Here is a 24,392-nt window from a genome sequence, read left to right on the forward strand (position 1 = left end):
TGTACACCATGGAATACTATGCAGCCATCAAAAACGATGAGTTCGTGTCCTTTGTAGGGACATGGATGAACCTGGAAACCATCATTCTCAGCAAACTGACACAAGAGCAGAAAATCAAACACCACATGTTCTCACTCATAGGCGGGTGTTGAACAATGAGAACACATGGACACAGGGAGGGGAGCATCACACACTGGGGTCTGTCGGGGGGAAACAGGGAAGGACAGTAGGGAGTGGGGAGTTGGGAGAGATAGCATGGGGAGAAATGCCAGATATAAGTGATGGGGAGGAAGGCAGCAAACCACACTGCCATGTGTGTACCTATACAACAATCCTGCATGTTCTTCACATGTACCCCAAAACCTAAAATGCAATAAAAAATAAAAATAAAAAAAGAGGCTTTTATAAATCAAAACAAAAAAAAGAAAATAATGCAGAAGCAAAAGCAAAATCCACACTATGTTCAATGTGTTCCCTAATATATCAGTTTCACTGGAACAAATTCACATTTTAAAAGTCAAGTGTTACAGCAGTATTGACTATGTATGTGTCATTATATGCCAGTGCTTTTATTCCTATGAGTTAGATTTCTAAGATAGAGACTAATGGATTTTTTTCAAGATGCCGACAGATTGCATCCCAAACAGCTTTAAGATATTTTCTATTTTCACAGCCTCAAGAAGACAATTCAGTCTCACACCCTGAACCTAATTTTTGTTTTACATTTTTAAATTTGATTTATTTTCGTTCATTTTTGAAATGGAGTCTCACTCTGTCACCCAGGCTGGAGTGCAGTGGCGTGATCTAGGCTCACTGTAACCTCTGCCTCCCAGGTTTAAGCAATTCTACTACCTCAGCCTCCCTGGTAGCGAGGACTAGAGGCATGCACCACCACTCTCAGCTAATTTGTGTGTGTGTGTGTAATTATAGTATTTTTTTCATTTTTAATTGCATTTTTATTCTTTTTTTAAATTATACTTTAAATTCTGGTGTACACGTGCAGAACATGCAGGTTTGTTATGCAGGTGTCACGTGCCATGGTGGTTTGCTGCATCCATCCCCCAACATCTACATTAGGTATTTCTCCTGATGTTATCCCTGCCCAATCCTCCCATCCCTGCTGTTCCTCCCCTAGTCCTTACCCCCTCACAGGCCCCAAGTGTGATGCTCCCCTCCCTGTGTCCATGTGCTCATTGTTCAACACCCATTGATAAGTGAGAACACGCGGTGTTTGGTTTTCCATCCTTGCGTCAATTTGCTGAGAATTGTGGCTTCCGGCTTCATCCATGTCCCTGCAAAGGACATGAACTCATGTTTTCCGTGGCTGCATAGTATTCCATGGTATGTGTGCGCCACATTTTCCTTATCCAGTCTATCTTTGATGGGCATGTGGGTTGGTTCCAGGTCTTTGCTGTTATAGACGTCCGGCTAATTTTTGTATTTTTAGTAGAGACAGGGTTTCACCATGTTGGCCACGCCGGTCTCGAATTCCTCACCTCAGGTGATCTGCCTGCCTTGGTCTCCCAAATGAACTTCATTTTTCACAAAGTTTGAGATCATTGTGAGACTGGGTGAGATTTCTAATAATGGACGCTGACTCTGCTTCCTGCTCGTTAAAGTAACCAAATGATTCATTTAAAGGACCAGGTGTTTCTGGGGACAAGCAGGAAAGGAGCCGCCTCCTACTTATCCACCCTTCACCTCTGCCTCTGTAGCTCAGCCCCAGAAGTAAAAGATTAGACCAGTACAAGATCTATTTTCTAAAATAAAAATTTGCCACAAGGTGAAATTTAAAAAATTCTCTCCTGGAAAGGGTTGAAATATACATTTAAAAAGATAAAATGAAAATAATGTATTTATTACTTTACAGGGTGGAGAAAACCATTTTTAATATTTTGTCAAAGTCTCTTTCCTTGTGTTTTGGCATCATATGATATCTAGCTTTACCTTGACTATTTTCATGTCATAATTATCCTTAAGGTGCTTCATATTAACACTATATACCTGCATAATACATTCTACTATGTGCCATGATTTACCTGGATGTTTTTCTACTGTTGAAAATTTGGTTGTTTTCAAATGTATTCTGTTATAAAAATCTCTTCCATTAGCATTTTTGTTTACATATGTTGTGTGTGTCTGTGTGTGTCTGTGTGTGTCTGTGTGTGTGTGTGTGTGTGTGTGTGTATTATATATATAATTTCTTCCGAGTAGTTTCCAAAAGGGAGAACTTCTGGGCTGATATAGTAATATGTTTAAGGCTACTAATGTATTTCCCAAAATACCTTTTCAAAAATGTTATACCAACTTATAGCTCTACCAATCTGGCCTTAACTAGATTTTATTACCTTTTGTAAACCTCTACTAATTTGGTATTTGAAATTATAGAACCCAGCACTTCTCTGGCTGGGTTATATTGTAAATTAACTCTAGTTTTTTATGTGGTGTCCAGGAGTGTAGTTAAGGAGAGTGCCTGAAAAGAGTGTGAGTTGTCTTGCAAAGCCTGTGTGTCATCTTTAGACAGTATTTTTTGTGGAGTGGGCTACTTATGTGGACCCAGAGAATTCAAAGACATAGAAAGGTACAATATTTTTGAGGACATTCACCTAGGTGTCCCCATTTCGAAGCTCAGAGTCCTTCTCCTATCTAGGCCCTGATCTTGGTATTGGAGACTTGCTGTGGTTGAAATGACAACCTTCTCTGCAGTTCCACTTTTCCCATAATTAAGTCTTGGAACTGATCTTCGGCTTTTTCTTCTTTCTCTTTATAGAAGATAAAATTCATTTTGTATGCTGCCAAGAAAGCCCGCTGGCCTTCATACTTTACCTTAAGTTGGGGATTAATTACCCTTAGCCTTTCCTTGTCTGTCTGCAGTGCATAGCTAGTACCTAGGAAAAGTAACCTGATTCCCTTGGCCTGGTAATTACTTCTTCCCTAGAACCTCTCAAATGCCTGAGATATTGCTCCTGCCAGTCCATTCCCTTCTGCTAGTGTCCTATTCTAGCTCAGAACTTGTAAAAGTTCTAACAACTGCACTGCTGTAGCATGCCAGGGGTCATCAGTTCCCCACCTGGTAATACCAGTGATGGGGTTCTTATTTCCCTGCAACCAGCAGGGGATCCAGCTTCAAAGTTCCATTTTAGAATCTGCTTCCTCAGACACTCTAACTGGGATTTAAATTGGGTTCCCTAGGAAACGCATTGTCCGATGAAGTAACACTTACAAAGGAGTGAGAAAGAAGAATTGAACAGAGAGGAAAAGTCGAACATCAGTGTGAAATTCTAACAGGTCTTGGCCAGTCCTTCAAGAGCCCCGAAGCTAGAATGGCCCTTCTGAGTGCTCCGGAATTGAGACACAAAGGCCAGGTCTCCGTACCCCTGCATAGACCCATTATTTGATGAGCAAAGCAGCTGTCTTTATTCTAGAGCAATCTGCAGAGAGGTACTCAGCTGGGAAATGTCTACAGCCAATACTTCTCACGGGTGTGGGAATGCACGCTTCAGATCCAAAGAGTCAATGCGGAGGGCACACCACAGGGTCCGCTACATGCTTCAACAACAAAAAATAGTTTGAATATTACTTAGCTTAACAGTTGGAAAAGATGTCCATAAAAGTCACTATCATGTTCAGGTAAGAGAACAAATGATGTGTGTGTGTGTGTGTTTGAGACGGAGTTTCGCTCTCGTTACCCAGGCTGGAGGGCAATGGCGCGATCTCGGCTCACCGCAGCCTCCGCCTCCTGGGTTCAAGCAATTCTCCTGCCTCAGCCTCCTGAGTAGCTGGGATTACAGGCACGCGCCACCATGCCCAGCTAATTTTTTGTATTTTTAGTAGAGACGGGGTTTCACCATGTTGACCAGGGTGGTCTCGATCTCTTGACCTCGTGATCCACCCGCCTCGGCCTCCCAAAGTGCTGGGATGACAGGCGTGAGCCACCGCGCCCGGCCACAAATGATGTTTTAAATGCATACATCAATACGCTTAAGCAAAACCGTATTGGGGAAGGTGTCTATAAACATCAATATATAAACAGGTAGGACAATAATTATTTTATAACATAAATAAAGAAACTAATACTATATAGCCAATAGCAAATAAAATAGGGAGGGATTAAACTCTGGCTAAGAAATAAGCTTCCTCATAGCACAAGGTGTGTTCTGTAAGCCACACGTCCTCGCCACTCCTGGATTTTTCTCCACCTTTAAGTTGCTGTGCCATCTATACAATTTGCTTATACAAATTTTTATCTGCCTAACTTCCATGCTACCATTCATCAGGCTCAGCGTCACAGGCAGGGAATACCGGTCATGGAGAGAGGTCATGGTTCCCAAAATAGATTTCATTTTGGGCGATTCCAGTGACTACTGTTCATTCCGCTCTCTACTTTAGCTAGAAAAAAAAATTAGTAAGAAGAAGTTGAAATTACTGAATCCTCCTACCTCCTGTCTGAAGATTATTAATCAGCATAGATTATTATAGGAAGCATGAATTTCAAAATTCTGTGGCTGATGTGATTCTGACCAGTTATCTAGATTAATCTTCCTCATTCAATTTGGTGTGTAAAGCAGTCTAGTCAGAGACCCTTGAGACCCACCAGTTTGCCCTGAAAAAGAAACTTCTTAACCTCATTAAGGAATGGATCAGCACCATTTCAAATAAAGAGCTAATGAACTTTATGAAAGTCATAGATAAATTATCATGCTATAAAAGTGTAGAAATTATTTTATTGTGGCTATAACTATTCTACTAAGCAACCCAAGGCCAACGATCAACTCTATGAGATCTGGTAATATGGCCCAATATGATGTTGGGATTTCAATAAACCCAGGTTCAAGACCTGGCTCTGCTACCTGGTAGCTCTGTTTTCATAAGCAAATTATTAACGTCTCTAGGCTTCAGTTGCCCCCTACATAAAATGCATATATCAATGCTACCTACTTCACAGACTTTTGCAATAATATGAGCAAAGAGCATAGTACTGGCACCGATAAAGTACTAAATAACTTGTGTCTATTTCAGTTTAATATTATGTTTAGTGTAACAATAATTGTTATTTGTATTAATGTTTTTCAACGTGTCACTGATCTTTCTCAATGTTCTTGGGTTGTAAGAACAAAGCCTAACAGAAGCAAGAGTTGATTTTTTAGTGTTTTAAATTGTGGCCCTCCAGAGGACCGGCAGCCCAACTGTGTTTATTTAATGTGGTTTGTTCTGCGCCATATGCGTGTGGGCTTTTAATAAATGCTATTTGATGATGATGATGAGTTCTTGGAGACAGAGCTGTGTTCGGCAGAGTCACTGCATTATGCTTGGCCTTGCTTTCTGCTACTCCACTCCAGGAATGCTCTTGTGAGCAGTACAGAAACTTCTGAAATTTCCATTTGAGGTAAAGTACCGCTCCCAGCAAGCCGCATGAAGGGAGTCATTAACCCTCACCCTCTTTCCTTGTGGCTGCTGCCAAACTGACCCTCGAAAGGGCTTCCTCAGCGGGCTGTCCTGCAGTTCTCAGCAGCATTCCACAGCAGTGCTATCTGCTGTCCTTCCTGAGAAAGCAAGGGAAGCTATCTGAGCTCAGTGGGCCAACTCCCGAAGTCCAAACTATGAGGAAACCTTTGTTACAACTCTACCTAGAGGAAAAACAAAACCAAGCACTCAGTCTAAGATCCCTCCCTAATCAATGCAAAATGAGCTTACAGCTCCAGGGACTTAGATAGGATTTAAACTTTTTAGAAATGTTTACATTAAAAACAATGATACATAAAAGCAACAAGCCTGAAAAGCAAGATGATGAAAAGCAAAAATGCTTTCTCCCCAAAACTTACATGAAAGTGACTGGGCAGTAAGAAGTTTTCTGTCTACTGGCAGTCAGGCTTTTCAAGAGCCCAATCCCCTTTTCATGGACAGTTCACTTTCCAGTCCAAGATAGAGCTCTCTACTGAGTTTTGTCTTTGTACATTCTCATCACTGCAATAAAACAATTGCAATTGTGTTTGAATTAAAAGTCTCTTTTGTTTCAGGGGTACCCCCCCCCTAGTTTTTAGAAAAAAAATTGAATGAACCATCAACTTTCTTATGGACTAAACTTCCACTCTCCTACCTAAGAGTTAACATTGGAAAGGGTCTAGAGACCTCTGGTAGAATCTTTCCAAAGAGGATACTTAAAATGAACAATGCAGAAAATGCTATAAATGAATAACGCTTCCTTTCAGACAACATGGGTTCTCCAAACACAGAGATAGCTGTGATGCTTTGCCAGGTCAAGAAAGAGTCCCGTGTTTAACAATGATGACCCGGATTTCCAGCAACATTATGAGCTTTGCAGACAGTCTGTCTTTGCAAGCTTAGACCTGCTTTCCAAGGTTCGTTGAGACTACTGCCTGAAATATCAGGGAAGAGTTAATAGAGCGAATAGAGATTCAAGAGAGCAGAAGAACATCAAATCACTTTCGGGGGGAGAGGGGACACAGGGAGAAGCCTGAGACAATGTGCTTTGACTTGGAAAATGGCAAGACTACAAGTTTAACATGGCAAAAGTCACAGAAATGAGAAGTCTTGCCTTACTACACCTAATTTTATGTGTTTACAGTTGGACTCTAAGCCACTCTTTGCTCTTTGATCCACTTAATCAGATTTTACATCCAGTTGATCAATCATTTCATCAAGTTTTCTCTTTGGGGCTTTTTTTTTTTTTTGGAAATGGAGTCTTGCCGTCGCCCAGGATCTTGGAGTGCAGTGGCGCGATCTCCGCTCACTGCAACCTCCACCTCCCGGATTCAAGCAATTCTCCTGCCTCAGCCTCCCAAGTAGCTGGGACCACAACCGCATCTGGCTAATATTTTTGTATTTTAGTAGAGACAGGGTTTCACCGTGTTGCCCAGGCTGGTCTTGAACTCCTGAGCTCAGGCAATCCAACCACCTCGGCCTCCCAAAGTGCTGGGATTACAGGTGTGAGCCACCATGCCCAGCCTTCATCAGGTTTTTAAATCCATCCACAGAGACTTTACAACAATATTCCAAGGATTTCTTTTTTTTTCTTTTTTTCTTTTTTTGCATTGTGGACAAGTCTGTTGTTACTGGCAATGTGTGTAGGAACTAGTCCTGGTGACCTCCCTGTGAACCCATCAAAAAGTCAAAATTTGCAATTTCTTGTTCAGTGTAAAACTGAGCTTTGACCTGGAGGACTTTGTTGTGGTGCCTTTCCCTAGGAAATCAAAGAGACCGGTCATTTCTGAAGTCCCCAGAAGCAGTTCTGTTGTCAGAATCTCTCAGGGGCCTTTGTGTAAGAATCTTTCAACTTAATGGTTCAAGTACAAGTTTTCATTGGTATACAGAAGCTGTAATCTAAACAACAAGTCCTTCAAGAAGTGACGGGAAGACACAAGGGAGAAGAAAAAAGGAAACGGTTTTTGAGAAAAGAAGAGGTAAGATAATATAAAACGAAGTAGGAGGGAGTCCGTTGGAGCTACATAGCCACAAGGGTCTCTCCATCTTTTTTGGAATATCTCATTTATTTGCTGGGTCCTTTCCATTGTTCTTACAGGCTCTGCTCATGTAGAGAGCAAATACTTTCTCTGCCAATGACAAGTGAATCGTTTACACCTCGGCTGGAACATTCTGTAGGTTTGACTTTATTCTAATGTACTTGGATGCCCTTCCTATTGGCCTTATTTTCCTTGTGTCTCGGTTATAAGCCTTCCCTAAGAAGTTAGGTACTGCGATTCCACACCTCACTCAGATGTTGACATAACTTTTATCACCAGCAGTTCTACTTGTCAAAAATGATTCAGCCTGCTCTCAAGTGTCTGGAGCCAGACAGATCGTCTTTCTGATACACTTCAGTGAGACACTCAATTTGTAGGTTTATTCGCCCATATCCTTCTCTGCTCGTTTGCCCAACCCATGGGACCACTTCCTTTTCTTAGAACCACATGGTTTTGTGCAGGCCAGGATCAGTCAGTGTTTTTTGAGTGAGTACCCAATACGTGCCAAAACTGTGAGTGAGAAAAAAAATATAAACCATGAGCAGAGCTGAAAAAGACCTTAAAGCTTTAGTCTAAAATTGTCATGTCTCCAAAATGAAATTGAGATCCAGAGAGAGAAAATAATTTTTTCAAGTCATTCTATAATATTGTGGTGGGACTAGAATAAGAAAACAGTTCTTACCACAACCCCTGGATTTTCACATTTTTAGTCTTTCAATTAGTTGCAATGACAAATTCCAGAACATTATAACCCAAAAACATTTCCATGTACACCGACGTGGTCCCCTGTAGTCAGAAAAACCTATCCTGTTTGAAAATTTTTATTAATGCCTTATCTTCCTAAGGTTTTCCACAAAAGCAAGCTCTATAGACAAAGGTAATGAGTTATTTCCATTTTTTGTTATTCAAATTTTCACTGACTTCATGGGTCATAGAAAATCACTATCAACAATTCTGCAAGTGCTACAAAGTAACACACAAGTCAGCAGTGGGTTCAGTGAATACAAAACTGCGTATGTCAGGAAGCCTGTGAGAAGAATCAAATATAAGAATTGAAATGGCTGGGCGCGGTGGCTCATGCCTGTAATCCCAGCACTTTGGGAGGCCAAGGCGGGCGGATCATGAGGTCAAGAGATCAAGACCATCCTGGCCAACATAGTGAAACTCCGTCTCTACTAAAATATAAAAAATTAGCTGGGCATGGTGGCACACGCTTGTAGTCCCAGCTACTCGGGAGGCTGAGGCAGGAGAATTGCTTAAACCCGGGAGGCAGAGGTTGCAGAGAACCAAGATTACGCCACTGCACTCCAGCCTGGCGCCTGGCGACTGAGCTAGACTCTGTCTCACAAAAAAAAAAAAAAAAAAAAAAGAATTGAAATGTGGTAACTTTTTTTAACTTTTATTCTAGATTCGGTAACTTTTATTCTAGGTTCAGTGGTGCATGTTCAGGTTTGTAATACAGGTAAATTTTGTGTCACGGGAGTTGATATATAGATTATTTCATCACTTCATCACCCAGGTAATAAGCATAGCACCTGACAGGTAGTTTTTCAATCCTCACCCCTTGAGGGTGGCCTCAAGCAGGCCTGGTGTCTGCTGTTCCCCACTTTGGGTCCATCTGTACTCAAAGATTAGCTCACACTCATAAATGGGAAGATGTGGTATTTGGTTTTCTCTTCCTGTGTTAGTTCACTTTGGATAATGGTCTCCAGCTCCATCCATATTGCTGCAAAGTACATGATCTCATTCATTTTTATGGCTATGTAGTATTCTACAGTGTATATGTATCATATTTTCTTTATCCAGTCTGCCATTGATGGGCATTTAGGTTGATTCTATGTCTTTGCTATTGTGAACAGTGCCGCATATACATGTGTCTTTATGGTAGTACCATATGATTTATATTTTGAGGGCATATACTCAATAAGGGTTGCTAGGTAGAATGGTAATTCTGTTTTGAGTTCTTCAAGAAATCACCAACTGCTTTCCACAATAGCTGAACTAATTACACTCCCACAAGCAGTGTATAAGCATTCCTTTTTCTCTGCAACCTCACCAGCATCTGTTATTTTTTGATTCTTTAATAATAGCCATTCTGGCTGATATGACTGGGCATGGTGGTTTGCTCCTGTAATCCCAGATTCTTGGGAGACTGAGACCAGCAGTTTGAGATCTGCCTGGGAAACATAGTGAACTATCAGCCCACCACTATACTCCAGCCTGGGCAACAGAGTAAGACCTGATCTCTAAAGTAAATAATTAAATAAATGACTTTTTTTTTTTTAAGATGTAGAACAACTCTTAAATTAGCAGGACGTACTTAGCTCTACCTTTCAAATAATCCAAACTTTTTTTTTTTTTTTTTGAGACGGAGTCTTGCTCTGTTGCCAGGCTGGAGTGCAGTGGCGCAATCTCGGCTCACTGCAACCTCTGCCTCCTGGGTTCAAGCAATTCTCCTGCCTCAGCCTCCCAAGTAGCTGGGACCACAGGCGTGTGCCACCACGTTCAGCTAATTTCTGCATTTTTGGTAGAGACGGGGTTTCACTATGTTGGCCAGGATGGTCTTGATCTCTTGACCTTGTGATCCGCCCACCTCGGCCTCCCAAAGTGCTGGGATTACAGGCGTGAGACACTGTGCCTGGCCCCAAACTATTTTTTAAAACACATTCAACTTGCTGTCAGAAAAATTAAAAGTAATTAAAACAAACTTACATAAGGAATTTGCTCTAAAGGTATTCCTGTGTGTCCTGGGATTAGGATTCTATGTATTCAATTCCAGAATCTCACACTAATAAACCAAGGATAGTCTATTATTCACTGATTAAGGATTAAAATGGCCCTCATAGCCTCATGAAGACCAAAGTAGGAATATACACTGATGTACGCTAGAATGATTTTCAATACTAAAAGTTCTGTCCCTTAATATTACAGCAAAAAATAACAAAACAACACAAACTTCTAATATTCCAATAAACTGAGATCTTAAAATATTGAATACAATAGAAATCCATTATAACCTTTTATATGTCTAACAACTGAGCATCAGTTTCCTAAAACACACCCGCATTGAGATAACATCACTAATCTTACATTCAACAGTAACTATACCTAGTCAATAACCTCAAGTCTTTAAGCGTCAACTGTCTTAGGTTTAAAATAGTGGTAGTGAGCGTTCAGCTAAGTGAGTTTTAAAGTTCCCCCAACTGTGAAGTTATTTGATTATGTGGATTCCATAACACTATTTGTGTATCACCCAAGTATTAATCCGGTTCTCTGGCAATAAAACAAACAAACAAAAACATAAGCACAAAATAAAGTCTTAAACAACCTCTCCAGTGTGCTAAAGGCCTGTGATTCTCATTGACCCTAAAAGCAGTTCTGCAGATGTGGGAGGAAGAACATAAATAGTGTGTGCTGCTGCAAAGCGAAACGGGACGACTGTGAGCCAGCCAGCCGAGAATGACTTCACTGGAGCTGTGAGTTGGTAACTGGTTCTCAAACCAGCTGTGCCACAATCCTCGATCCAGTCCTATTTGCAACAAGAATGTGTATGGAGACCCCAAGGAAAATATTTATTTACCTGCAAGAGATTAAAGATAGAGATACCACAACCAATTTGCGAGTCATTGATGACTACAGGAAATTTCTCAAAACAGAAGTATTGGCTGAGTATTTGTTTTTATTGTTTTCTTTTAAACCAATATACAGTTGAGTATCTACAATATATCACAATGGTAACAGACACGGTGGGGATAGAAAGATGAACCAGGCATAGCTCTGGCCTTCAAGTCTGTAGGGGAAATAAGACATACACAAATAGACATAGCACAATGCAGTAGGTGTTGGCCCACAAATAATGGAGACAACATTGTTTAAGAATCAAAGTAGTTTTGGCCGGACGTGGTGGCTCACACCTGTAATCCAAGCACTTTGGAGGCCAAGGCGGGCGGATCACCTGAGGTCGGAAGTTCGAGACCAGCCTGACCAACATGGTGAAACTCCATCTTTATAAAAAAAAGAAGAAAAAAAAAAAATCAAAGTAGTTTTTGGCTAGTCATCATCAAGTCATTGTGACATATACCACATAATCATTAAAGATGTTTACACACATACACACCAGTTGCAAGTCACGAAATACGACCATGGCAATTAAACATTTTAAAACAATAACAAATTAAACAAACGATGAAAACTTAATAAGGTTTGTAATTATAACTCTAGCAAACTTGTTTTTACCCCATTAATAAAAGTATTGGAATTAGTAAATCTGATCAAAGTAGACATTTCATACATGTCACTCTATTAAATGAAATGTGTTTCTGAAAACATTAAAAGCAAAATGGATGACCTCACCCCAACATGCTATTCTTGGAATTTCTGACAGTCTTGTTTAATACTATTGCTTTTGATTGAAAAAGTTTTTAATGGAGTCCTTCATATCTTTAGTGGAAATGGCATATTTAATAGAAAATACAGAATAAACCTAAATTCTTATATACAGACAGCTTTAACTTCCTTATGAGATTTACCATGTGCATATAACTATACTCTCCAAAAAAATGTGCTGCAATGTCAATAGAGGAATAAAAAGATATCAATTCTAAAAGAAAATAAAATATGAGAAACAAAACTTCAGAGTATGAGAGATTTCAGCAAATATATGGAAAACTAATGGAGTAGTGGTAGCTAACTTAGCTTATGGAGGAATACAGTCTCAAGTGCCTAGAAAGGTCTTAGGTTCCTTAGAAGCAGATCCTGAAATGGAGATTCCTGCGTAAATGACGTAAGGATGGAAGGCCCTCAGGAGAAACTTACAGGAAAATGAAGGACGTTGGCTGGAGCATAAGAAAAGGCTAGGCAAAATGTGATTTCAGAGAAGTCTAGCCTCAGCCTGATCCCACAAAGAGGGCTGGAGGGTAACTAGTACCAAAAGGTTACCCCTCCCTGACAGAAGAACGCTGGGCTATTATACGCCTGCGTCAGTCAGTTGCAGGTCTGCCGCAGGCAGAGGGAGAGAAGTGTAATCTCCCATGTGACTCTGGACCAACAGGTTCCCCCTTGCCAAGGACAGTCTTTCAAAGGAGTGTACAGTTGTGAGCCACGAGAGCTGCCAGCATCTCCAACAGCTGCAGGCTGGGTATACACCCTTAGTAAAGCGAATCTGGGCAGGGTACCGGCAGCATCTTCTCTAGTCCGTCACTGACACAGCTTAGTCCATTTGCTGCTCACTTTAAACATACTCCATCTGGTCACTGCTTCTTGGGGGTTCTGGCTGATTGCAATTCCCAGTAAAATTTACAGGGGGAGAGTTACTGGGGATGAGCCTCCCTGCTGGAATAGGTTTCTAGACCTTTAATATACAGTGTCTTCCTCTTGCTCCATCCCTTCTAGAATTCCTCCCCTTCTGATAGCACTTCCGAGAATCTAGGTGCCTTACCTATTGGGCAGACCCAGGCCTTCATCCTTGAGTAGTCAAAGCCCCTCGTTAGCAAGTCGTTATTGCTTCACGCGCCAATTTACAACTGAGATTGGGTGTGACTTATATCAAGAGATGTCCCAGCGGCCTGGTGGATCACCTGAGTGTCAAACACATGTTCCTCCCTGCCTCTTCATATAGCAGTAACTTTACCACTTCAATGGTGAAAAGGGTCAAAATTAGCCCCGCCAAAAGACAAGTCCTTTCTTTGCCTGCTGGTAGGCTGCAATGCCAGGTGTCAGCTGTAGTTTTGTTTTTGTTTGATTTTTCTTAGCCGCTGGGCCACCAGGGACGTAGTTTTACATTAGGTTGAACGCTTTTTGTGTTCTCAGGTGAAGGAATTTCCCTGTGGAAACCAGGATCTCTAGACTCTCAGAGCCTGGGGCTTCATGGCAATGTGAATCGGATCATGCTTCCTTATATGCCCTAATTACTCTTTTTACCATTACCTTGTATTCAGGTCTAGGGGTATGTGCGCGGGTTTGTTACATAGGTAAGCTGCATGTCACAGCAGTTTGTTGTACAGATAATTTCACCATCCCAACTAATAAGTACAGTACCTGTTAGGTATTTTCTCGATCCTGTCTCACCTCCCACATTCTACCTTCAAGGAGGCTCCAGTGTCTGTTGTTCACCTCCTGATATCCCTGTGTTCCCATTATTTAGCTCCCCGTTGTAAGTGAGAATATGCTGTACTTGGTTTTCTGTTCCTGTGTTAGTTTGCTTAGGATGACGGCCTGCAGCTCTATCTGTGTTGCTGCAAAAGATACGATCTCATTCATTTTCATGGCTGCATAGTATTCCATGGTATATACATACCACATTTTCTTCATCCAGTCTACCACTGATGGGCATTTAGGTTGACTCTATATCTTTTCTATTGTGAACAGTGCTGCCATGAATATACGCATGCAGTGTCTTTATGGCAGAACAACTTATTTTCCTTTGGGTATATATCCAATAAATGGGATGACTAGGTCAAATGGTAATTGCTGTAAGTTCTTTGAGGAATTGCCACACTGCTTTCCATAGGGGCTGAACTTCCACCAGCAATGGGAAAGTGCTCCCTTTTCTCCCCAGCCTCATCAGCATCTGCTATTTTTTGGCCTTTTTCTAATGGCCATTCTAAATAGTGTGAACTAGCATCTCATTACGGTTGTGATTTGCATTTCTCTAATGATCAGTGATATCGAACTTTTTTCATATGCTTTTTGGCCACATGTATGTCTTCCTTTGAAAAGTGTCTGTTCATGTCCTTTGCCTACTTTTTTTTTTTTTTTTTTTTTTTTTTTTTGAGACGGAGTTTCGCTCTTGTTACCCAGGCTGGAGTGCAATGGCGCGATCTCGGCTCACCGCCACCTCCGCCTCCTGGGTTCAGGCAATTCTCCTGCCTCAGCCTCCTGAGTAGCTGGGATTACAGGCACGTGCCACCACGCCCAGCTAATTTTTTGTATTTTTAGTAGAGACGGGGTTTCACCATGTTGACCAGGATGGTCTCGATCTCTCGACCTCGTGATCCACCCGCCTCGGCCTCCCAAAGTGCTGGGATTACAGGCTTGAGCCACCGCGACCGGCCTTTGCCCACTTCTTAATGGAGTTGTTTTTAGCTTGTAAATTTGTTTAAGTTCTTTTTGTTTGTTTGTTTAAGTTCTTTATAGAGGCTGGAGATTAGACCTTTGTCAGATGCATAGTTTGCAAATATTTTCTCCCATTCTGCAGGTTGTCTGTTTACTCTGTTAATAGTTTCTTTTGATGTGCAGAAGTTCTTCAAGTTAATCAGATCCCATCTGTCAATTTTTGTTTTTGTTGCAATTGTTTTCAATGTCTTCATCATAAAATCTTTCCAAGTCCTAAGTCAAGATAGAATTGCCTAGGTTATCTTCCAGAGTTTATATAGTTTGAGGTTTTACATTTAAGTCTTTAATCCATCTTGAGTTGACCTTTGTATGTGGCATAAAGGAGAGGTCCAATTTCATTCTTCTGAATATGGCGAACTATCTCAACACCACTTACTGAATGAGGAGTCCTTTCCCGCTGCTTGTTTTTGTCAGCTTTGCCAAAGATCAGACGGTTGTAGGTATATGGCTTTATTTCTGCTTTGTCTATCCTGTTTAGTTGGTCAATGTGCCTGTTTTGGTACCAGTACCATATACTGTTTTGGTTACTGCAGCCCTATAGCATAGTTTGAAGATGGATAAAATGATGCCTCCAGATTTGTTCTTTTTGCTTAACACTGCCTTGTCTATGCTAGCTCTTTTTTGGTTCCATGTGAATTTTAAAATAGTTGCATCTAATTCTGTAAAGAATGTTATTGGGAGTTTGATAGGAATAGCATGGAATCTGTACATTGCTTTAGGTGGTATGGTCATTTTTACAATATTGAGTCTTCCTGTCTATAAGCATGGAATGTTTTTCTATTTGTGTCATCTCTGATTTCCTTGAGCAGTGTAGTGGTTCTTGTTGTAGAGATCTGTCATGTCCCTGGTTAACTGTACTCATAGGTATTTTTTTGTGAATGGGATTGCCTTCTTGATTTGGTTCTCGGCTTGGCTGTTGTTAGTGTACAGGAACGCTAGTGATTTTGTACATTGATTTTGTATCCTGAAATTTTGTTCAAGCTGTTTATCACATTGGGAGATTTTGGTCAGAGACTATGGGGATTTCCAGATGCAGTATCATGCCATCTGCCAACAGGGATAGTTTGACTTTCTCTCTTCCCATTTGGATGCATTTCATCTCCTTCTCTTGCCTGATTGCTCTGGCCAGGGCTTCCAATACTATGTTGAACAGGAGTGGTGAAAAGAGGCATTCTTGTCGTGTGTCAGTTTTCAAAGGGAATGCTTCCAGCTTTTGCCCATTCAGAATGATGTTGGCCATGGGTTTGTCATAGGCTTTTATTATTTTGAAATATGTTCCTTCAATTCTTAGTTTATTAAGATATTACTTAGTTTCTAGATCCATACAGTCTACCTACTGGGGACAGTATAACATATAAGGGTCATTGGTTTTGAGCAAATACAGTATCCTGAAGAGCAGAGCCCAACATTTGCAGGTGACAGTAGGTCCCTCGATTGTACCACCAAGAGATCATCCCAATGCTCTATCAGCAAAGCAGCTTCCAAAGAAGGCTGCAGATGAAAGCTATTAGCAAGCAACGTCCCCTGAAGCTGAGGAATGTGTGCACCAACCTAGTAAAAAGAATCTGGCAGGACACCAACAGCAACTGCTACAGGAAGATCAACCAGAATTGAAAATCGAGCTGATTCATATTTCACAACCCAAAAAGGCTAAGAATTCTGCAGAATAGAGGTAATACGGGAAACAGAAAGCAAAAACAAAATCATCAATAAGATTAAATTTTCAAAAAGATTAGAAAGAAATGGCATTGCAAAATAGAAAGATGTACTAGAGATGGTGCTTTGATGAAGAAACAATCCAAAAATAATGAAGAACTTTAAGAAAATAGAGGGCCGGGCGCGGTGGCTCAAGCCTGTAATCCCAGCACTTTGGGAGGCCGAGGTGGGTGGATCACGAGGTCGAGAGATCGAGACCATCCTGGTCAACATGGTGAAACCCCGTCTCTACTAAAAATACAAAAAATTAGCTGGGCATGGTGGCGCGTGCCTGTAATCCCAGCTACTCAGGAGGCTGAGGCAGGAGAATTGCCTGAACCCAGGAGGCAGAGGCTGCGGTGAGCTAAGATCGCGCCATTGCACTCCAGCCTGGGTAACAAGAGCGAAACTCCGTCTCAAAAAAAAAAAAAAAAAAAAGAAAATAGAAATGTGATAAAGCAAAAAATTCAATGGAGAGATTAAAAGATAAATCAAAGACACCTCTCAAAAATAGAATTAAAATACTTTAAAAATTGAGAAATAGGAGAGAGAGAATAATAAGTTTAGAATATTCCAGCATTTGACAGGAATTCTAGAAACAGAAGAAATGGAGGAAGAAAATCATCAGTGCAATTATTCAAGAAATTTCCCCACTAAGGCATGCCTCCACAGAGTAATAGAATCTACTCAATGCTCACATATTGAAAAGATGTATTGCACACACAGCATCACAAATATCCATAAGCAACCACGATACAGAGTACAGAAGTTTTCAGAAAGGGAAAAGTCACATTCAAGAGAATTAGAATTGTATTAGAATTCTCAAGGGCACAATTAGATGCTAAAATATAATGGGAAATGCCTTTCAAGTTCTGAAGGAAGATTATTTTCAACCCAGAAGTCCATATCTAGCTAAACTGTCAATCAAGAATGAGGGGAAAGTATATACTGTATTATTTACATTCTTTATTGGGAAGCTGCTAAAGTACATGCTCCAGCCAAAGAGGAAGAGACAAGATCCAGGGTGTAAGACATTTAACACAGGAAAACAAGCATGAATATAAAGCCCAGGGTAACAGCTATGCGGAAAGCTCAGAGAGCAGTGAGTTTGGAATGGAGCAGAAAAATACGGCCTTCAAGAGGAATGATCTCAAAGAAAAAAAAAATAATATATTAACCAAAATACTTGAGCATGTGAGACAAAAATACTAATGGCTATATGACTAGTCTGATAGAGCAAATGGAAAATAGTAAGAATAGAAAATTCTTTCTATTTTTTTGCACAAAGAAAATTGTTCAAGATACAACTGAAATAAATAATTAACTTCAGGCAAAAGAGATACACAAGAAAAGGATAGAATCACACCTTGTAGCTGCACGTGGAAATATTTGCACTATTATTATCATGACTACTGTTATTGATTTAACTAAAATTGGGAGGATGTATGTACACAAAGGCATTTAGAAGATCTAAATTTTCCTCTATCCTAAAAACAAATCAATAGATGAAGTCTAAAATGGATAACCCAGGGACTCAGGGGGGAACGTTCAGAGGGGGTAAGGGATAAAAGACTACATACTGGATGCAGTCTGCACTGCTCAGGTGATGGGTGTATTAAAATCTCAGAAATCACCACTAAAAAACTTATCCATGTAACTAAAAAACCACCTGTGCCCCAAAAACTATTGAAATTAAAATTAAATGGATAACCTCCCCCCCCCACGCACACACATACACACACAAAGGACTATCATTTAGAAAAATGGAGGCGATTCCAGAAAAGGCAGCTAACAGAGTTGAAAGTGATGGTATCTGAGCATGGTGACGGATATATCAGAGGATTACTGAGTTTTTATAAGCCTTGTCTATAAATATTATATTATCCACCCATAGGTATGCATTATCTTAATAAAAATGTAAATATTAAATTAAGGAAATAATAAATTGTGCAATAACAAAAATGTGTTTCACATTTCTAGCTTTCCTATATACGTAACGCAGATAATCTGTGGCATGCTAAAAAGGAACGTGTGACCAAGTGTTGAGCAAGTAGAAAAAACAAAAGTAATCCAAATGAGAAGCTGAAAACCTTGCTTTGAGTCCATTATTGCTTCCTCTGCTTAGAGTAGCACAACCATCATTTGTTTTATTTTTATAAGCTCTGTTTGAAGTAGTATTAACTAAGAATTGTTGTATATACTTTTTTTTTTTTTTTTTGAGACAGAGTCTCGTTTTGTTGCCAGGCGCCAGGCTGCAGTGCAATGGCACGATCTCGGCTCACCGCAACCTCCGTCTCCCGGGTTCAAGCAATTCTCCTGTCTCAGCCTCCCGAGTAGCTGGGACTACCGACGCGCACCACCACGCCCAGCTATTTTTTTTATATTTTAGTAGAGACGGGGTTTCAATATGTTGGCCAGGATGGTCTTGATCTCTTGACTTCGTGATCCACCCGCCTCAGCCTCCCAAAGTGCTGGGATTACAGGTGTGAGCCACCGCGCCCGGCCTGTTTCATATTTGTACATACATAAAGTGTGTAACACTTAGAGTGCTGGGACTGTATTCCTAATTTCACAAAGCAAAGTGCACAGAAGAATGTTTATAAGAAGTATATCTGACAAATGATTGAATCAAGACTATACTTTTTAAAGGCTGGGTGCAGTGGCTCATGTCTGTAATCTCAGCACTTTGGGAGGCCTAGGCAGGTGAATCACTTAAGCCCAGAAGTTCGAGACTAGCCTGGGCAACATGGAGAAACCCCATCTCTACAGAAAATACAAAAGAAATTAGCTGGGCCTGATGGCACACACCTGTAGTCCCAGCTCTTCAGGACACTGAGGTGAGAGAATCACCTGAGCTTGGGAGGTCGAGGCTGTGGTGAACCATAATCAGGCTACTACACTCCAGCCTCCAGCCTGGGTGACAGGCTGAAACCTTGTCTCAAAAAAAAAAAAAAAAAAAAAAGTTTTATGTTTTTAAACATAAAAACTCATTAATAGGTAAACAGGCAACTCAATTTAAATATTATATATATAATATTATATATATTTTAAATATATTATTTTGGAATATATACCATATATACAAAAGATTTGAATGGTTACTTTACCAAAAAAGATATATGCACGAAAAATAAACACATGAAAAAATGTTCATTACAGAATTAGTCATTACAGAAGTGAAAGTTAAAACCACAATGAGACACCACTACGTACCTATGAGAATGGCTAAAATTTAAAAGATTGTCCATACCAAATGTCGGTAAGGAAGGTGAGAAACTAGAATCCCCATAAACTGCAAGTGAAAATTGTAAACGGTACAATCACTTTTGAAAAGAGTCTGGCAGTTTCTTAAAAATTTTGAGGGCCGGGCGCGGTGGCTCACGCCTGTAATCCCAGCACTTTGGGAGGCCAAAGCGGGTGGATCACGAGGTCGAGAGATTGAGACCATCCTGGTCAACATGGTGAAACCCCGTCTCTACTAAAAATACAAAAAATTAGCCGGGCATGGTGGCGTGTGCCTGTCATCCCAGCTACTCAGGAGGCTGAGGCAGGAGAATTGCCTAAACCCAGGAGGCGGAGGTTGCGGTGAGCCGAGATCACGCCATTGCACTCCAGCCTGGGTAACAAGAGCGAAACTCCGTCTCAAAAAAAAACAAAAACAAAAACAAAAACAAAAAATTTTGAAACATACCATATTTAAACCTCAAACAATATGATCTAGCCATTCTATTCCTATGTATTTATCCAAGAAAAAATAAAGCATACGTCCACAGAGAGACTTGTAAATGAGTGTTCTTGACAGCTTTATTCATTATAGCTAACAGCTAGAAAAAAACGCAAATCATCAGTAAGTGAATGAATAAATAATTATGATACGTCCATACAATGTAGTACTACTCATCAATAATAACTGAGGAACTTTAAAAAAAAATAAGGAATGAACTGTTGATACATGCAACAACACAGCATAGATGAATCTCACAATATTTGTGGCAATTGAAAGAAGCAATACAAAAAAGAGTATATTCTGTAAGATGCCTTTTATATAAAATTATGGAAAATAAAAACTCATTGATAGTCACAAAAAGACAGTGATTTCTTAGGGAAAAACTATGTGGTATGGGCAGGAAAGGTAATTAAAAAGGGGAATGGAGAAATTTTGGGTGTGATGTCTATGTTCACTGTCTTGACTGTGACAATGTCTTCTAAACTTATCAAATTATACACTTTAAACACACACAGGTTATTGCAGTCGATTATAACTCATAGCACACTTCTTTTTCACTAGAACCAAATTTATTTTATTTTTAATTTTTTTAACTTTTAAGTTCAGGGTATAAGTGCAGGTTTGTTCTACAGGTAAATTGGAATCATAGGGGTTTGTTGTACAGATTATTTCATTACCCAGGTAGTAAGCGTAGTGTCCATTAGTTATTTTTCCCGATCCTCACCCTCCTCCCACCCTCCACCTTCGGAAAGGCCCCAATGTATGTTGTGCCCCTCTATGAGACCATGGGTTCTCATTCTTTAGCTCCCATTTATAAGTAAGAACACGTGGTATTTAGTTTTCTGTTCCTGTGTTAGTTTGCTAAGGATAATGGGCTCCAGCTCCATCCATGTCCCTGCAAAGGACATGATCTTGTACTTTTTTATGGCTGCATAATATTCCATGGTGTATACATACCACATTTTCTCTATCCAGTCTATCATTAATGGGCATTTAGGTTGATTCCAAGTTTTTACTACTGTGAATATTACCGCAATGAACAAACATATGCATATGTCTTTATAATAGAATCATGCACATTCTTTGGGTATATACCCAGTAATTGAATTTGCTGGGGCAAATGATATTTCTGTCTTTAGGGCTTCAAGGAACGGCCATGCCATCTTCTACAATGGCTGAACTAATTTATACTCCCACCGACACTCTTCAAAATACACAAAAATAAATAAAAGGAAGATTTTAAAATAAATATGGGAAATAAGTAACCCATATCCCTCAGATATAGTCACTAATTCATTCAATCAACAACTACAGCATGGCTCCTATGTGCTAATCATTGTGCTGGATGCTGGGAACGTAACTGTTTCTACAACATACTTCCCTTCCCAAGGACTTCACAGATTTGTGAAATAACAGACACCCGCCACAGGGTAAAGTAAGCTAGGTATTTGTTTCTGAGATGGTAATTAATGTTCCTTGAATTTTTCCTTACATCAAAATATTTTTTAAAATAATGTCATTGGGAATCCCTATTTATATAAAGCACTCTTTCATGAGTAGCTGTTGCTCTGTTATTATCACCGTGTTACCCATAGGCTCTTTGGGTAGCGGTAATATCTTCCCTTTTCAACATTAGCATATTAATACTCCAAAATCATTATTACACATCCACCATCACTAATAGTGCATCCAGCTCTCAGTGTTGATGGTGGATTTTCCAGAAATTTGGCTTTGGTCCTTGCACCCTTCAGCCACTTGCATTTGGGGGCATTTCATTGCTTGTTATCACCTCTGTCAAGGGAGCTCATTAGAAAAGAGGAGACAGATCTCAAGCTCATGTAATACCCTGCTGAGGGTCATAAAATCTTAAAACTGGAAGTAATCTGCAGTGTCATCTACGCAACTCCCACTCAGTGCTGGAATCTCCTCCATCCTATCCCCAACAGATGTCTCCCCAAGCCAGATTCTTGAACACTTTGAATAATGACAGATCCAATTCCCAGTTACTCCACTAGTAAATTTTACAGTCTTTTCCGTGTTTGCAGTTCAAATACAAGCTCTGAAGGGTGCTTGGAAACAATATTTAAACTTTGGCTAAGGAATAGTAACATATATTATGTATTTTGGTTATTACATACACACATACACATACTATTTCTCAGACAAATAAAAATAAATTCTTCCAAAGTATTATGTTATAAATACTCACCCCAGTATTCCCTATGAGTCAGGCAGAAAGGTTGGGAGGGAGGGAGGAAATTGTTAAACCGAAGAATCAATCTATTCGTACATTTACCACCACCGTCTGCCCAAGCAACACATGAGAACACAGCGAGAAGCTGGCTATCTGCAAGCCAGGAAGAGGGCTCGCACCAGAGCCCAACCAGACTGGCACCCCAGCTTGGACTTCCAACCTCCAGCCAGTGAGAAAATACATTTCTGTTGTTTCAGCCATCCAGTCTATGGGATTTTGTTATGGCAGCCTGAGCTGACTAACACAGTCTCAGGAAGACTTTTTAGAAGGTCGATCAAAAAATTTACCAGAGCTCAAAATACTTTATCGCCTACCTCAACTTAATGCCCATAACTTTTATTTATTTTTATGTATTTATTTATTTATTTATTTTGAGATGGCGTCTTACTCTATCACCCAGGCTGGAGTGCAGTGGCGTGATCTTGGCTCACTGCAACCTCTGCCTCCCTGGTTCCAGCAATTCTTCTGCCTCAGTCTTCCAAGTAGCTGGAACTACAGGCGTGTGGCACCACACCCAGCTAACTTTTGTATTTTTAGTAAAGACAGGGTTTCACCATATACGCGAGGCTGGTTTAGAACTCCTTACCTCGTGATCTACCCACCTTGGCTTCCCAAAGTGCTGCAATTACTGGCTTGAACCACCACGCACGGCCAATAGCCACAACTTAAAAGATGTTGTGGATTCATTTTTGTTCAGACCAATTAATTTTATTGTATTTTTTAAGAGGCCAAACAGAACATGGAAGAGGAAGAAAACCTACAAAGAGTGTAACTGCGTGCCTGAATCCTGGACTTGGCCTAAACACCATCATTTGACATAACTGATGCAAAGTTCCTCTTCCATAAAATAAAGGGTTGCAAAGTGTGGTGGTGTGCACCTGTAGTCCCAGTTACTTGGGAGGCTGAGGATGGAGGATCACGTGATTCCAGGAGTTTAAGTCCAGCCTAAAAAACATATCAAGACTCCCATCTCAAAAAATAAACGGTTGAAATTTTAAATGATCCCCAAATCTCCTCTCCATCCAAAGATTTCTCCAAATCTTTTAATTTAATGTTGAAGGAAAAGGAACAGGTGTGTACTCAACTCGGTTGACTGTGTAAAGAACTTTTGAATGGGCAAAAGGAAGTAATTCCTCCCTCCTAACAGAGAGCATTACAGAACGCTCCATAGGAAAACTGAATTTTTCCTGTTAAGGATTAAAAATATTCTCAATGTAGATATTCTTACTGGAGCTTCAGTATGATACAAAAACATCACAGCTGAGGCCTTTAAAATGTACTCTGTAATTTCCCTTCCAGTCTAAAAGCATTTCTTCATTCATTCAACGTCTAATAGGGACTGAGATACAAAGACAAATAAAACTTGGCCCTGCCCCTTAGAGTCAAAAACTAGGGAACACTCTATTTGACAGAGTTTTTCTAGTAATCCCAGTAAAGATAGTCTCAATAAACATAAATAACTATAGGGCTGCATATCTTCATAAGCAATATAATCTGTTTAATACAAAAAAATGTACACACTGAAGAGTCAGGGTATCATAAATTCAGGAAATTTTCATGTGAAAGGCATTTCAGAGACTTTCTTCCCTGAAGCCTCTTCAAATGGCTTTGGGACCAGCAAGCTTCTCCCTTACTGAAGCCTACATAGCATTTGATTCTCTTTCTTGTGACTGTATCTCCTTATGTTGTAATAGCTATATAAATGTGTCTAGACATCAAAGGGCATCAGGCAGAGGAACCAAGTCTTATTCATTTATGTTGCCCAGGAACTTGCACCACATTTTATCAATGACTGACGCGCAATACTACATTTTGTGGACTAAGCATGATCTTACCGAACTACATAAACTGGATGAGGAGGCTGTTTCGTAGCTGCTTGTCCAAGATCTCACAGGCAGACTGATGTGACAGGGCCAGGGCTAGGCCCCAGATCTCAGGCTCACACTTTAGTGTTCTTTCCTTGCAATTAAGGAACTAGTACCTCACTCAAACTTTGAATGCGTGTCCCCTTGAAGTGATCGGAAAGTCTAGCGGTATAAAGAAAGAAGCGGGCCAGGCATGGTGGCTCATATGTGTAATCCCAACACTTTGGGAGGCTGAGGTGGCAAGATCACTTGATGCC

The 24,392-nt window shown here is 40.3% G+C and overlaps 1 long non-coding RNA gene across 1 annotated transcript in view; it reads right to left on the reverse strand.

Annotated features, from left to right (window-relative positions):
* The window catches only part of LOC141585312 (uncharacterized), a 400,044-nt gene that overhangs the window by 171,594 nt on the left and 204,058 nt on the right, over positions 1–24,392 (reverse strand). The window lies entirely within an intron of this gene.

This window comes from Saimiri boliviensis, chromosome 8, assembly GCF_048565385.1.
Source record: "Saimiri boliviensis isolate mSaiBol1 chromosome 8, mSaiBol1.pri, whole genome shotgun sequence".
Taxonomy (NCBI): domain Eukaryota; kingdom Metazoa; phylum Chordata; class Mammalia; order Primates; family Cebidae; genus Saimiri; species Saimiri boliviensis.